Raw genomic sequence first — 14,494 nt, 5'->3', positions numbered from 1 at the left:
CTTTGATATTGAAGATGATATTATAAAATAAAACTCTCTTGGACTTCTTTAAAGAGTTACAGTTCTTCCCAGAGTCAGAAAGATTGGTCCTTAGTAATAGGAGCCCTAAATACTTAAAATTGCTAAAGGATTAGACTGTACTCTTAAATTAAAAATATTTTTTCTAACCAAGGCAGTCATCTAAGAAAATCACTAGGTTTATATATTCATGAATTCAAAAATGAAACTGAAAGGGTCCCTCATGTTAATGTATTAGACTAAACTGGTATGGGGAACCTTCCCCCATCAAATACATTTTGGATGAAATATAAACATATACAAAAAAGTTAAATACAAAACTGGGCTTGAAATCGAAGAAGAAAGAGAAAGAAGGAGGAGGAGGAGGAAGAGAAGAAGAAGGAGAAGAATGAGAAGAAGAGTATCCTCAGTGTCAGAAGTGAAGAGAGAGCTCAAAATCAGGAGTTCAAAAGTGGTTCTTTTCATGGATTTAGTCAGTGAATTCCTTTCATGTGTGTGTGTGTGTTTAGGGGCTATTTTGTTGATACAGGAAGGAAAGTCTCAGCTTTAGGCACTGTGCACATGGGGAACCTGGGACAGAACTTCCTTTTTAAAAGTTATAAGTGATCAGGTTATATATGAAATTAAGGCAAGAAAAGCTTGACCGCCATTCAGGCCAGGAAATCAGCAAGGAAGCTTGTCAACTGCAGAAGTGAAGGGTGGAAAGAAGAGCTACTTCTAAGAGATAAGAAGCTGCAGGGGCCCTGAGCAGAGTTGTCTGGATTTGTGGTAATTCCTGGGAATGAGGATACCCACTGGAACCCTTTATACTGGGGTCCTAAAGCAGAGGCAATCCTCAAACTATGCTGCAGGGATACTCCCACACTCCAGGGCATGTAGGACTCCCACAGGAGTAACCCTTGATGAAGATAAGTTTACAGTAAAATAACAAACCTCATGAGAAAATAAGCCACCAAGAGAAGAGTCAACAGATAACAACACATGGGTGAACTTATACCTCATGGACTGGAGATTGCAGAGCACACTCAAGAGACTTTAATGTAAATTAAAAAGACAAAATAGAAAAGAGAAGGATAGACTAAATTATTTTGAGAAAAAAGGGGATGCAAAAGAACCACATGGAAGTTAAAGAAATTAGAAATGTAAGCCTTGACATAAAACCTCAATGGAGGGGTTATATAAAACTAGATTCAGCTGAAGAAAGAGTTAATGAATTAAAACTCAGATCCAAGGAAATCACTCAGAATGTAGTACAGAGTTAAAGATAGGAAACATGAAACTGAAGTTTGAGTTGTGGACAATGAAAAGAGAAGATCCAACATAATTATAATACAAATTTCAGGAGGAGAGGATAGAGACAGCGGGAAGGGCACTTTATATGAAGATAAAAAAAGGGAAATAATTATCAAAATTTTAAAAAACTGTTAATTCCAGAATAGGATAGGTAAAAACAGATTTGCTCCTAGAAACATCATAGTGAAATTGCAGTAAAGACCAATTCAGATTTTAAAGCTTTCAACTGGGAGGGGGTATATAACCTACAAAGGAACAGCAATCAGATTTTTCGCAGACTTTTATCTCAGTCTACTTTTATTAGAAGACAATGGAATGACACTTCCAATAAGCTGAAAACAAAACAAAACCTGTGCACCATTTTTGCATTCAGACAAGTAATTATAAAGAGTAAGGAAGGGAATAAAGACTTTTACAGATAGAAAAATATTGAGTTTACAACTCACCTATTTTCCAAGAAAAAAAAACTATTTAAAGATATAATACAGCAAAATAAAACTGAACTCAGAAAGATGAGTGGGATGCAAAAAACAATGCTGACAAATAAATTGATAAGTGTATTGTATTGTTAGGATTAAATACATATTAGCATTATTAAAAAGCTAATTTGAGGGACATTATAGAGGAATCAGGAAATCAAACTGAAATAGTTTAAGAAGTGACATAGGAGAGATTGAAGCAAAAGCATCTTAAATTCCTGTAATTGCTTTTGAGGTGAAATAAATTTGTTTAATCTCTGTTTGTAATACTTAAAAAGTAGAATTAGCCCTTCACTAAGAAATAGGTTAAAAAACATTGTATATTTATATAATTAATAATATACAGCCATTAAAATGAATGAAATAGATGAATACTGATGTAGTTTAATCCCAAAACCTAATGATGAATGAAAACAGCCAGTTGAAAATAGATACTTCATATATGGTAGCCCTATATAAACTTTTAAAACAAACAACACCAAGCCATCCTATGTATTATATATTCTATTTATTTTAAATGGATATATGTACAGTGACAAAAGAAATTGGCCTTGGGATACTTACTGATATTTTTCTGTTGTTGTCCTTGTGGTTTGTTTGTTTGGAAGAAAAACATATGTAGGCAGCTTATCTAGTTTGGATAACTTGCTTCCAGAATTAGTGCTCTGAAGAAACAGCAGCCCAGTGGGAAAAGGCAGAATATTCTTGATAAAGTTGATACCTTAGAGAGTTAAAGTTCTGCAATTAAAGGGGCCTTGATAAGATTTGATATTACACAGTGATATCTCAGTGTGTGCAAAGATTTCCAAATTTATACCTTCAGATAAAAAGATACAAAATGATATGCAACTTGGGAAACTAAAATATTTCAAGATCCATGATTGCTTCAAACAAGTGGTATATTTTATTCTATTTTCTCCTCAGGGGAAAATAGAATCTACCTAAAAGCAAATTAATTTTGTTTTTCTTGAAATTGTAGACAAACTATATCTCTAGAATTTATTGACACCATAAACTAAGTTTTTTATCAAACCAACTTTCAGCCCTTAAAGATTTATATATGTGCTTAATGAGTTGAAGGATAATTTATTTATAACATGTAGTACCAGGATATTAGATTTTTTTTTTGTATTTCATAAAAAATGTGTGTTTAACAAACATAAAATAAGTGAGACTTTCAGTGTATCTTCTATATAAAATATGCATTTGGTCCAACACCTACCAGAAAGAATAATGACATGTGTCAGACTATCTCAGAGGAATTTTGAAGGATTCACATTGCTTCAATGTGCTTTTTGGAAAAACAGTGTTTACATTATGAATTTTCATCAAAATGACATTCAGTGGGTCATCATCAGTGTGGCTTTGTGTAGCCATACCTTTAGTTAGATACCCTTAGTTTAAAACTGATTAGAGGGCTTCCCTGGTGGCGTAGTGGTTGAGAGTCCGCCTGCCGATGCAGGGGACACGGGTTTGTGCTCCGGTCCCGGAAGATCCCACATGCCGCGGAGCGGCTGGGCCCGTGAGCCATGGCCGCTGAGCCTGCGCGTCCGTAGCCTGTGCTCTGCAACGGGAGAGGCCACAACAGTGAGAGGCCCGCGTACCACAAAAACAAACAAAAAAACTGATTAGAACCTGAATATAAAGTTTCCATAATAAAGGCAGTTTTAGTCAATTCCTGTATTCAAAAATCCATCAAAGCAGTATAAAACTGATAAATAAACAATAGCAGAGCAAAATGAAGAAAAAGGAGATTATATGTTCAATGAAATAAGCAAACAGACACAACTCTGGATCAAAATCTATTAACCTGACATCCAAATTATGAAAATTGGGGGCCAAAATGAACGAATCCGAATCTGAGAGCTGACGCAAACATCTTCAAACCTTAAGCCCAAAGCAGCTGTCCCTAAAAGCTGGTGGTCCAAACCAAAAGGTGTACCTGAAACACCGACTTCCCCCCATTCAAGCCTTTGTGCGACCTGTTCATCATGTCTGGAAGGCCGCTTTCCACAGACCCTTCTCTTAATTTTTTCACTTAGACGTTATCTCCTTTAAGTTACTGCCACTTGCCATACAGTAGCACAGCATCCCACCTTCATCATTCTCTAGCCCCCAATCCTATTTTGTTTTCTTCTTGGCATTTATCATTTCTAAAAGTACCTTCTTAATTTATTTGTTCCCGTGGTTTTGGTCCTTGCTTTCTGCCAGAAGTTAAGTCTGAAGCAGTTAGGAACTTGAGTGTCCTCCAAACTTAGATAATTGCCTGACAATTAAATGATTCTGAATAAATAAATGAAATAATGATTAAAAAACACCTAAGCAGCAGAAACTAAGACACCATTGTTAAGCAATTATGCTCCAGTAAAGATGTTAAAAATAAATAAATAAAATTAAAAACAACAACAACAACACCTAAATTAGGATTAAAAGTAAGTAGTGGGATAAATGAAAAATATTCCTGTAGTAACCAATTTGGATATCACAGTGTGTTATGGATATAGAGGTAAAGAGAAACCACACTGACATGCCATCATAATTTTCTGTAGTCTGGTTTTCTTTCTAATCTAAGAAATTTGGAGAAGGAGGTCTGAAGGCTGGATGGGAGGGTGAGAAGCAGCGATCACCAGAGTGCAACACAAATGACCTGGGATCGAAGGGCTTTATCCCACTGATTCCTGCCATGTGAAAACTGAGGCGGGGAGCTGGTTCAAGGAGGAAAGCATTGGGGAGAAAATTCTTGTAGCAAAAATTGCAACAAGGCTGCCAAATGTTCTAGTTCTTCCCACTGTTCCTCTCTTACATATGCTTCATAAATTAGTTTAGTTCACTCTAAAATGAATAATAATAAACAAGGAACCAGCACCTGTCTAACACACTAATACAATAAATAAACAGGCAAGCAAAGGAAAAGAAAGCAAAGCACATTAACAATCTGTGGAATGTACATCAGAGTATTCAAAAAATCGAGACATAATTCAGTTAAATGCCTCCCTGTATTATCAACAAAATTATAGTCAACCTGTGAATTTATAGAAAAGATTCAAAGTTTAAAAAAGAGATAAGAGGATGCCAGAAAGAGATGAAAATCAAAGAAATTAGGAACAGTTAAAAATTTTAATAAAATAAAAGTCAAAATAGAAACAGCAAACATTACAAAAGAATAAACATGATGAAAACATGGTGGGAACATGGCGGGCAAGCTTGAGGAAAGCAGTTAAAACCACAAATGGAAAAATAAGAAAGATATAAAATAGATTTAGAGAAAAAGGAGAGAAAGTCAAAGTATATTTAATATAGACTTAATTGTACTTCCCTAAGGAAAGAACAAAACAAGTGGAACAGGAAGCAAAATTAAAATCTCTTAATATAAGAACATATTTCTTTAAATGAAAGACCACATTCTTAAACATGAAAAAACTTTGCTTGAAATAAAACAAAACAAAAAAATCTAAACTAACTGACAGTACAATACAGCTCTACAAATGACAAATCAGAATAAAGTACGCAGGACTGGAAAAGCAATATTGTTGGGACTGATGATGAAATTTAAAAGTTGACAATAAGATAACTGTCAATGATTTCAGAACCATGAGAAATGGGAGATGGAGGAGACAAACGTAGAAGTTTTCTAATTTTTAAAATCAGGGAGTCAATAGACACTGTAATTAAAAACAAACTATGTTAACTCCAAACTCTTAATGGTTTTCATAATCATGTTTCTTTAGAAAAAGTTTTGAGAATTTATTACCTCCTATGGTAAAAAAAATTTATCTGAAGTTCAGCAATTAAATTAAATTCTATTTTTATATTTTTTATCTTTAAATTCAATAAAATTATATTTAACATTTTTTCTTTAAAATAGCATGTGTGACATAAACCATTTTTTCTACATTTTAAACCTTTGTATCATTTAGCCTATATATATATGCATGGACCCAAGAGATATAAAGAATTATGTTAACAACAATGACTTCTGCTTGGCAAATAATATTTTTGTTTTACTTTGTACTTTGATATCTTTGGTATATCTGTTTTATAAAACAAATGAGTACTTTTACAGAAAGTTCTAATTAATAAAGTTTCACATCTAAATAGTATTCTTTGCAGTCATTTTCATGTAAGCAATAACGTCAGTAATACCAGTATAGCTTGGAATATTCCTTATAAATTTTCATAGAGTTACCTCTAACATAAAGGCATGTCATGGCTGCATGATAAATGCACTTATGATGTTACTTATATGTAGTAGTGCTGTTGAGCTATGTCCTACCTGGTTCTCTTGATAAATTTGCATGCTCTCTTATCTAAAAAAATATTCTAGAGAAGACAAAAATAATTTATAATAAATATGTTTAAAAAATCTCATGAAGAAATTAAGAATTAAGGCAATTATCTAAAACATCTACTTGTGATAATGGACAGCCAGGTGGGGCAGAAGCCAGGTGATTTTGTACTTTTTTCCCTCATATTCTGAGATTGATGCTCCCTGACATGTGAAAAAATAAATTAGAAAGACACAGTCTTTATCAAGAAAAATTTATGAGGATGTTTTAAATAATTATCCAAACATGCTGTTAAACTATCAAGGTGCTTTAATATCTTTGGTGATATTTTTTTTCAGTGCTGAAAGTTAATTTTATTAATTAATTTATTTTGGTAACAGATCTGAGTTCATTACAAAATGTGTTCTCCTTCTGAACTCTTTCTCTCTTTATTAAATTGTGGTAAGAACACTTCACATGGACCTCCCTCTTAAATCTGTAAGTGAACAGCACAATATTGTTAACTACAGATACATTGTTGTACAGTAGATCTCTAGTGATAGTTTTATTATTCAGAATATATTCATCACTCACTGAAAATCTTCAAAAACATTCATTTTCTGAAATGAAATTGATACATGTTAGAGGATTAACGTCCAAATTAGGGCACTCCATAAACCGATTACAACTTTTCTTTCCAACTTTATCTTCCATTCATTTTTCCACTGCATGAAGCCTCAGCTCCAAGCAGGTCAGCTCATGGGTAGAACAGACACTCACTGAGTACCTACTCTGTGTCAGGCCGTGGGGTAGGTTTTGGGAAAGTAAAGAGATGAGTAAGATTCAGTCCCTGACCTTGAGGATGTCACAGTCTAGTAGGGAAGGCAAACATTCAGCTAGTTATAATGACAATGTCCTAAATGATAAAATAAAAATGTGAATAAGGTGCTGTGGGAGATGTGATAGCAATTAATACTGCCTAGAGGTGGTGAGAAGAGGACATGGCTTGAAATGAAATTGAAAACTCTGTAAATTTTGTGTAATAGGGATAATATATTTAGACCTTCTATTCTAACAAAGACATTTTACCTACCTTCACTATGTCTGACTGGTAAGTGGGCAATATGAACATCAGCTAGGGAAGAAGTGAAAGAAAGTAAAAAGCCTGCTCCTACCCACTTCTAAGGGAAACAGGAAGGCAAGGAGATCAGACACCAGATCTAATCCACTCCAAGTTCTGAGTTGATCTACAGGGTTGGAGGGCTAAAACCACGCAGACTGGTATGGAATCTGCTGAAAACATCAGGTTCATGTCCTACTTTGAAGACATAGCCTTCAGCCTCTGGTGCTGGGAGAAGTCTGGTCTTTGGCATGGGGCCGCTTCCAACATCATGTCAGAGCAGTAGAGAAATTTTGGCAGTAGGTGGTGGCAAGATAGATAACCCTTAGGGAGATGTCTAGGCTCCTCATATTCTATACATAGTGCAGAGAAGACCAAAATTTCCTAGTGTCCCGGTGACAGAGAATGGAGGGTCTGAGAATACCTATGGATGAACGGACACCTAGAGCTAGAACACAGAGCACGGAGCTCTGGCTGTTCATCAGGCTGGGGGTGTGTGGGAAAGATCTGATCACTTATATAAGATAAAGCAGCTGAGGTCTTCCTTGAGTTGTAGTGTCTAAATGAATGTACCATATAACTATGGGGCCAGGTGAAAAAAAAGGTAGGCTATGTTAAGTTTCTTTTTTAAAATTAATTAATTTTTTGGCTGCGTTGGGTCTTTGTTGCTGCATGTGGTCTTTCTCTAGTTGCGGTGAGTGGGGGTTACTCTTTGTTGCAGCTCCCGGGCTTCAGTAGTTGCAACATGCAGGCTCAGTAGTTGTGGCTCACAGGCTTTGTTGCTCCGTGGCATGGCATGTGGGATCTTCCCAGACCAGGGATTGAACCTGTGTTCCCTGCCTTAACCAGCAGATTCTTACCCACTGCGCCACCAGGGAAGTCCTATGTCAGGGTTCTTGAACTTTCTCCAATTAAAAATGAAACGTTTGGAAAGATTTTAACTGAAGACCTGGCAAGTTTTGTTTCTAGACTATCCATCTATTGGGAGAATAGGGATGAATATTAAAGGCAAAGCAGCTAGGGGAAAGACTAAACTCAGTGAAACATGATAGAAGCCTGTAGAAACAATAAAATAAGCCCCTTAGATAAGGCAGTTAGATAATGGAAAGAAAGTGATAGAATTTTTGACTAATGAGATATCCCAAGGAAGTACATTTGTGGGAAGTGTTCATGAGAAAGGAGAAAAGTCCTAAAAATGGTATGAGTCTTTTACTATGAGCACCTAGATATATAGGGTTATAACTAATTTATATTGCAAATGAAAGAGGACAGGTGGGGTTTGATAGGAAGAAAATGTATTCTGTGTGAGGCATGTTTAAGGCACCCATGAGGTATTTAATTAGAAACAGTCAAGAAGCAATATAGGTGAGGAGCCATTAAGTAATGAATTGTTAATTCATTAAAGTAATATTTTGAGAACACACACTTTATCAGATACTTGTTCAGCATTACCCATATACTGGCGAGTATAACAAACAAGATTCATCTATGTACAAATTTGTGAGCACAAATCATTGGAATTTAAGTTCCAATAGTGAAGATAGATATTAACTAATGACAGAAAAAAGCCTAAACCACAAACCGTGATAAGGGTCATGAGGGAAAAATACATGAGGGATTAAGAAAAAACACCGGGAAGAAATTGTCTAGTCCAAGAGGTAAGGAAAAGCTTCATCACAGTATAAAAAATCATTACCTGAGTTCTAAAGAATACATGGGTTTAAACTCCAGTGTGTGTGTGTGTGTGTGTGTGTGTGTGTGTGTGTGTGTGTGTGTTGGTATGGAGAGCAAACATTCCAAGGGGTTGGAGTAATTGCAAGGGCTCTGAGGCAGGAAGGAGAAAACAGCATACTTGAAAAACTAAACGCAGGCTGTTTTGGCTGTTTTGGTTGAGTGCCTAAGAAAGTGAAGAGATACTTACAAGTTTAGGTGAAGAGATCCCCTTCAGATAATGGTAGAAGAGCTTCTACCAATCTTTCCGTATAGATAACTACTATAAATTCTGGAGAGACCCCACACAACAACTTGAAGCCTTTATAAAGCAACCCAAAAGAAGAAAAAACTTGAAAGAAGGGAACTAAACTGGGTAAAATTTTCAGTTGAGAGCCCTCCCCAGGATGCTTGGTGCTAAGGCAGTTATAATTGAAGCAAAGATCACAATGTTACTAGAGTCATAGGACAAAGAGGAAGAAAGCAAGAGCAACTGCAAAGTGAGGATAGAAAGGAGTATAAAATAGGGACAATGAATATTTAAAAAACAAATGTCCACAAATTTGCCAAATTTAATAAAATGATACACCCATAGAGCAAAGTAACTAAGTAGATGTTAAGCAGAAAAAATATAAAGAAAACTACACCCAGGCACATCATAAACAAACTTCAGAACACCAAGGAGACAGAAAAAATTCTCAAAAGCAGCCAGAAGAAGCAATATAGTACATGCAGAGGAACAGTAATAGAACTGATGAATGGTCTCTTTTTAGAAAAAATGAGCCAGAAGACATCAGAATGACAATTTCAAAAGGATGGAAGAAAATTAGGACTTCCCTGGTGGCACAGTGATTTCAAATCCACCTGCCAATGCAGGGGACATGGGTTTGATCCTTGGTCTGGGAAGGTCCCACATGCTGCGGAGAAACTAAGCCTGTGCACCACAACTACTGAGCCTGAGTACCACAACTATTGAAGCCCGGGCGCTAGGGCTTGTGCTCTGAAACAAGAGAAGCCACCTCAATGAAGCCCCCACTCACCTCAACTAGAGAAAGCCCGCACGCAGCAACGAAGACCCAATGCAGCCAGAAATTAATTAGTTAATTAATTAATTAATTAATATAAAAAGAAAGTTAAAAACCTGTAAAGTCAGAATTCCATACCCAGCAAAAATGTCCTCTGAAACTGAAGGAGAAAGACAAACATTAGCAGAAAAATAAACCAGACTTTTTTTTTTTTTTTTTTTTTTTTTTGCGGTACATGGGCCTCTCACTGCTGTGGCCTCTCCCGTTGCAGAGAGCACAGGCTCCGGACGCACAGGCTCAGCGGCCATGGCTCACGGGCCCAGCTGCTCCGCGGCATGTGGCATCTTCCTGGACCGGGGCACGAACCTGTGTCCCGTGCACTGGCAGGCAGACTCTCAACCACTGCGCCACCGGGGAAGCCCTAAAGCAGACATTTTGCTGTCAGCAGACTGCATCATAAGAAATGTCAGAGAAAGTTGTTCAGGTTGAAGTAAAATGACTCCAGATGGAAACTTGGATTCTACAGAAAGAAACAAAAAGAATTGGAAACGCTGAAATATGTAAGCAATATAAAAATTCATATATATATATTTTTCCTATCCTAATTTTTCCAAAAGACATATGGCTGTTTAAACCAAAAATTCTAACTGTATTATGGAGTTTATAATGTATGTGGACCATATATATACATGACTATAATAGCACAAAGGATGGTGGGCTGCTAAATGGGCATATATTGTTGCAATATGAAATGATACAATATAATATAATAATTTTACGTGGACTGTGAAATGTTAAGGATGCATATTATAACTCCCAAATACCCTCAATAATCTGGATTCAATGCAACACAATTTCCAACAGACTTTTCTTAGTATTTATAAATTGACAATATAATTCTAAAATCTACACTGAAAAATAAAAGGACTACAAGGCCAAAAAGATCTTGAAAAAGAAGAACAAAGCTGGAAGATTTACACTGATTTTAAAAATTACGACAACTGTGATATTAAAGACAGTATGGTGTTGGCATAAAGACAGAAAATAGAATAAGAGAGCCAGACATAACATTTAGAAACAGATCCACACCAACATGAACATTGATTTTGGTAAAGGTAGCAAAGTAAATTTGATAAAGATGGAAAGGAAAGCATTTCCAGTAAATGATATGAGAACAACTGAATATCTATATGAATATAGAAAAATTAATTCATGGTAGATTATAGACCTAAGTGTACAATCCCGAACTATACATCTTCTAAAATAAAACATAGGAAAATATATTTTCTCCCTATGGGTAAGCAAAGATTTCTTAGGATACAGAAATAAATAAACACAAAGTATGATGAATTATACTTCATCAAATTGAAAACTTCTGCTCACTGAAAAACAGCATTAAGAAAATAAATATCCAAGAGATCATAAGAGACAACTATGAACAATTAGTTGTCAACAAAGTTGACAACCTAAAAGAAATGAATAAATGCCTAGAAATGTAAAACCTACCAAAACTGAATCATGAAGAAATAGAAAATCTGAACAGACCAATAACTAGTAGGAGATTGAATCAGTAATCGAGGACGAAAAGCTCTGGACCAGATGGTTTCACTGGTGAATTCCACCATATATGTAAAAAGAATTAACCCCAATTCTTCTCAAACTTTTCCAAATTCATTCAATATTACCCTAATACCAAAGCCAGATAAGGACACCAGAAGAAAAAAAGAAAACAATCTACAAGCCGATATCCCCAATGAATATGTATACAAAAGTTCTCAACAAAATACTAGCAAACTAAATTCAACAACACGTTACAAGGGTCATACACTATGATCAAGTGGGATTCATCCCTGGAATGTTCCTATTCCAATCCAAGCATTATTCAAAATAGCCAAGACATGGAAACAACCTAAGTGTTCATCAGTGGATATATGGATAAAGAAGATGTTATATGTATAACAAACATACACACAAAATGGAATATTATTCAGCCACGAGAAAGAAGGAAATCTTTCCGCTTGCCACAACACGTATGAAACTTGAGAATGTTGAAATAAGTCAAAGAGAAAAAGACAAGATCTCACTTATATGTGGAATATTAAAAAAAAAAAAAAAGAAGAGCTAGAAATAGAGAGTAGCTTGCTTTATCAGGAGGAGCTCAAAGGACTCAGGGACAGCGCTACTTTATAGTTCAATGGTACCTTCACTATGTCCTTTAGCATTGGTATGCCCCCTTTAGGAACCAGGACATCTAACTCTGCAAAACTCAAAGTTATTGCAGAGACAGGAAGCCAGATTCCCCTGGTGGTAACCATTTGGTTCCCAGACCCATGTATTCTTCCTACTGAAGATATAGTGTATATAAATGTCTTTGACTCAATGTGCATACTGTGTCCAGAAAAACCATACTCTATTCTCACAGAGTATTGCCTCCAAGACAGTCCTTCAATAGTGTGTATAGAGGCTGTTTCAATGCTCTCTCATGCCAGCTGCTTCTGGGTGGTACAGTATGTAATACAACCTGTGTACGCCCTGGGCATAGGCCCACTCCTGTACCTCCTTTATGTAGAGTGGGTCCCCTGGTCTGATGTGAAGTCCTGTGACATCCCATGCTGACAGATAAGTCATCCTGTGAGCCCTCAGATAGTGGTATTGCATGGTTGGTAAGACTGGAAAATTAGAAACATCTAAATGACTATTAATAGGAGGAAAAATAGTCTGGTTTATTGATATAAAGTATCACTTTCAAAGAACAAGATAAAGTTACATGTATTGCCATAAAAGTGTTGCTAAGACATACTATTAAGTAAAAAACAGCAAGTTTCAGAATAGCATATACATTATGATACCCTTGGTGTTACACATTTGTGCGTGCACACGTGTGTATCAATACACAAAAAGTTCTAGGACATATACCACCAAACTATTAACAGTGGTATTTAATGAGGATAGAAATGAGATTGGGAATGGAGTTTATCAGGCAGAAGGGGGAGAGACAGTGTGGGATTTTAACTTTGTATTCTGTAGATTGGTGCATCATGAAAATATATTCAAGTATTTCTTCTGTAAAAAATATAGACTTTAGGGGCTTCCCTGGTGGTGCAGTGGTTGAGAGTCCGCCTGCTGATGCAGGCAACACGGGTTCGTGCCCCGGTCCGGGAAGGTCCTACATGCCGCGGAGCAGCTGGGCCCCTGAGCCATGGCCGCTGAGCCTGTGCGTCCGGAGCCTGTGCTCTGCAACGGGAGAGGCCACAACAGTGAGAGACCACAACAGTGAGAGGCCCGCGTACAGCAAAAAAAAAAAAAAATATATATATATATATATGTATATATTTTAAAAGTTGAAGATGTATTAATGTATCAGAGAATGCTAATTAAGGGATTAAAGGCCTAGAGGGGCCTGGGGTTTCCAGCACTTACTTAACGACCTCTCTCCAAAGATGTATTTTTAGCACAAATTATCTCTCCATATTTCTTACCATCTAATCCTATGCTTCTTTAAATTGTTATTTTGCTTTTAATTTTTTTGTGTGTGTCCTGATTCCCATATTATTACAAGCTCTTTGAGGTAAGGAACATGATGCTTTTCATACAATTTATCCAACACCTTCCCTCATACACTAACCCTTTTTCAGGGCTCACAAAAGCCATGCATGTGGGAGACATTCTAAATATTCATTAAATGAAAAATTATGTTCAAAAAATTCCATGTAGAGCAGTTTAATCCTTTCCATTAGTGTATAATTTTATACTTTAAAATCCATTTGGTATACATTACCTCATTTGACCTCACATTAACATAAAGTTCTAGACAGTGCAGGTGGTATTTTGCTGTTTTGTCAGTTTTCAGGAGAAGGAAGTGAAGTTAAAGGTCACTTGACCAACTAAGTCAGAGCTTAGAATGAAGCTGAGTCTTATGACTCCTCATCTAACGATTTTGTCACTGTAGTGCACGGCCCAAGATATTTCCACAGATCAGTCTACTTGAAACTCAAAATACAAGTAATTGAAGTAAACTGCCTGATTTTCTGGAAAAGAAAACATCATATTCAGAAATTCAATTGCATTTTAACAATAGCTAAGACTAAACAAATGGCATTGTGGAATTTACATAGAAAAATTATTTGCCCAATTTATGAACAGAGGAAGATGTTGTATAATCTCTCAGTGTTGCAAAGCAGAGTGATACTGTCCATTAAATAGAAACACACACATGGAATGAAAAGACTGTGCTGCACTGTTCTTTATTCATGCATGAGCCACCAGAACTGATCTGGGGTGACTTACCTGCCGTGTTCCTCCTAATTCACTCTTTGTCAGGCAGGGTAGATGCAGCATTTGAGGCTGCTGCTGGAGTTGTCTCCTCTCCCCTGGGACTCCTTCTGATCTCCTCAGCCACCTCAAGGGTTTAACCTCTTCTCTAGACTTGCAGTTTTAGTCTTATTGTGACATACAACTTTCTTCTAATTGATGTAGAGAGCGTTTGGCTTTGTTGTGAGTAGAGAGAGGGGAATGCACATCAATGGACAGTCATCAAGATCAAACATATACAAAAATCCAGCACACTTATGTGGACAAGTATTA

This window comes from Globicephala melas, chromosome 9 (assembly GCF_963455315.2).
Source record: "Globicephala melas chromosome 9, mGloMel1.2, whole genome shotgun sequence".
NCBI lineage: Eukaryota > Metazoa > Chordata > Mammalia > Artiodactyla > Delphinidae > Globicephala > Globicephala melas.
The sequence above is the reverse complement of the archived record's forward strand: the minus strand, read 5'-3'. Positions refer to the sequence as shown.